General features: G+C 50.2%; 1 pseudogene across 1 annotated transcript; it reads left to right on the forward strand.

The window, feature by feature from the left end:
* The first annotated feature begins 508 nt into the window (after positions 1-508).
* On the forward strand, positions 509-2,662 carry LOC105549607 (annotated as a pseudogene). The gene is made up of 3 exons (XR_001007574.1): positions 509-1,608; positions 1,914-2,588; positions 2,620-2,662. The product of XR_001007574.1 is annotated as a polypyrimidine tract-binding protein 1-like (transcript).
* The last annotated feature ends 445 nt before the right edge of the window (positions 2,663-3,107 follow it).

The following is a 3,107-nucleotide window of genomic DNA, read 5'->3' on the forward strand; positions in this document are numbered from 1 at the left end:
AACCAACATATTGCAATATACTGAATGCAAAAGTAAATATTTGAGAATCCATTTTTCTGTTAATGCACACATTTAAAAAATTTCAAAATATTTCACAATGCAAAACAATGCCATTTTTCAAAAATGTAAAATAATGTCATTTTTCTTGCTGAAAATTTTGTTTGGAAGATATGATTTTTAAAAATAGAAATATGGGCTGGGCAGAGTGGCTCATGCCTGTAATTCCAGCACTTCGGGAGGCCAAGGCAGGTGAATCACCTGAGGTCAAGAGTTCGAGACCATCCTCGCCAACGTGGAGAAACCCAAACCCTCTCTGTACTAAAAATACAAAAATTAGCTGGGCATGCACTTGTAATCCCAGCTACTCGGAAGGCTGAGGCAGGAGAATCACTTGAATGCAGGAGGCAGAGGTTCCAGTGAGCCAAGATCGTGCCACTGCACTCCAGCCTGCGCAACAGAGCAAGACTCTCTCTCAAAAGTAAATAAATGAATAAAAAATAAAATATTCCGGCGCCTCCACTCCATCCCCGCGGGTCTGCTGTGAGTGCCATGGACGGCATTGTCCCAGATATAGCAGTTGGTACAAAGCAGGGATCTGACGAGATTTTCTTTACTTGTGTCTCTAACAGACCATTTATCATGAGCAGCAACTCGGCCTCTGCAGCAAATGGAAATGGCAGCAAGAAGTTCAAAGGTGACAGCAGAAGCGCCGGTGTCCCCTCCAGGGTGACCCACATCCAGAAGCTCCCATCGACGTCACCGAAGAGGAGGTGATCTCCCTGGAGCTGCCCTTTGGGAAGGTCACTAATCTCCTGATGCTGAAGGGGAAAAACCAGGCCTTCATCGAGATGAGCACGGAGGAGGCTGCCAACACCATGGTGAACTACTGCACCTCGGTGACACCCGTGCTGCGCAGCCAGCCCATCTACATCCAGTTTTCCAACCACAAGGGGCTGAAGACCGACAGCTCTCCCAACCAGGCGCAGGACCCGGCGGCCCTCAGGCGTCCATTCGGGGAACCTGGGCTTGGCTGCCTCGGCGGTGGCCGTAGACTCAGGGATGGCGATGGCCGGGCAGAGCCCAGTGCTCAGGATCATCGTGGAGAACCTCGTCTAGCCAGTGACTCTGGATGTGCTGCACCAGATTTTCTCCAAGTTCGGCACGTTGTTGAAGACCATCACCTTCATCAAGTTCCACAACCAGTTCCAGGCCCTGCTGCAGTACGCCGACCCCGAGAACGCCCAGCGTGTCAAGCTGTCGCTGGACTGGCAGAACACCTACAACGCCTGCCACTTGCTGTGCATCGACTTCCCCAAGCTCATCAGTCTCAACGTCAAGTACAACAATGACAAGAGCCGCGACTACCACGCCCAGACCTGCCCTCTGGGGACAGCCGGCCCTCGCTAGACCGGACATGGCCGCGGCCTTCGACCTTTTAGTTCCCAACATCCACGGAGCCCTGGTACCCCTGGCTATCCCCTCGGCGGCAGAGGCAGCTGCAGCGGCAGGCCGGATCGCCATCCCGGGCCTGGCGGGGGCAGGAAATTCTGTCTTACTGGTCAGCAACCTCAACCCAGAGAGAGTCACACCCCAAAGCCTATTTTGTGTGTGCGTCTGTGTGTGTGTGTGTGACGGAGTCTTGCTCTGTTGCCCAGGCTGTAGTGCAATGGCGTGATCTCGGTTCATTGCAACCTCTCCCTCCCGGGTTGAAGCGATTCTCCTGTCTCAGCCTCCGGAGTAGCTGGGATTACAAGCGCGCCACCACACCCGGCTAGTTTTTGTATTTTTAGTAGAGACGGGGTTTCATCATGTTGGTCAGGCTGGTCTCGAACTCCTGACCTCATGATCCTCCTGCCTCAGCCTCCCAAAGTGATGGGATTACAAGCGTGAGCCACCGCGCCCATCCCCCAAAGCCTCTTTATTCTTTTCAGCGACTAGGAGTACGTGCAGCACATGAAGATCCTGGTCAATAAAAAGGAGAACGCCCTGGTGAAGATGGCGGACGACAACCAGGCCCAGCCGGCCATGTGCCACCTGAACTGGCACAAGCTGTACGGGAAGCCCACCCGCATCACCTCACCTGTATCACGCCCTTGAAGCACCAGAACGTACAGCTGCCCCTCGAGAGCCGGCAGGACCAAGGCCTGACCAAGGACTATGGCAACTCGGCCCTGCACCGCTTCAAGAAGCCAGGCTTCAAGAACTTCCAGAACATATTCCTGCCCTCGGCCACTGTGCACCTCTCCAACATCCCGCCCTCAGTATCCGAGGAATATCTCAAGGTCTTCTCCTCCAGCCATGGGGGCGTCGTCAAAGGACTCAAGTTCTTCCAGAAGGACCGCAAGATGGCGCTGATCCAAATGCGCTGCGTGGAGGAGGCGGTCCAGGCCCCCATTGACCTACACAACCACCATGTCTGGGAGAACCACCACCCGGGGGTCTCCTTCTCCAAGTCCACCATCTAGGGGTCTCAGGCCCCCCACGGCCGGGCCCCCTGGCGACAACTTCCATCATTCCAGAAAAAAGCCACTTTAAAAAGCAGCTGAAGTGACCTTAACTGATCATTTTATTTCTTTAAAAAGAAATCAGTTAAAAAAAAAATTAAAAAAAAAAAATCAGTTTACCTGTTTTTTAAAAAATTAAATCTAGTTCACCTTGCTAAGATAAATAAATAAATAAAATTAAAATAGAAATATGTTATTTATATTAACATGTAATGGGTTTATTATTGTGATCTTAAAATTGACAAATATTTTATATTTTCTGCCACTAACCTACATACATTTTAAGAGTATATAAAGGGGTCCTGAGACAAAAAAGTTTGAGAACTGCTGTATTACCCCATCTTGCCCTCCAGAATGTGGACCGAAGGGAAGTACTTCTTTCCTTTCTACTTAAATAACCCAGTGCTGTTACTATTTTATTTTAAAATCCAGTCTACCCTCTTCCTCCAGAACTATTAAAAAGTAGACTGCAAAAGAACCATAGCTTCCTGAAATCAAAGGACCCAAAACAAAGAGAAGGCAAAAACAGCGAATAAAAGGACTTCTCCAGAGACTGGCAGGCCGACTAAAAGACCACTTCCCCTCTAGCCAGCCTGGTAGGAG

Source organism: Mandrillus leucophaeus, unplaced genomic scaffold (assembly GCF_000951045.1).
Source record: "Mandrillus leucophaeus isolate KB7577 unplaced genomic scaffold, Mleu.le_1.0 Scaffold448, whole genome shotgun sequence".
In the NCBI taxonomy this organism is placed as follows: domain Eukaryota; kingdom Metazoa; phylum Chordata; class Mammalia; order Primates; family Cercopithecidae; genus Mandrillus; species Mandrillus leucophaeus.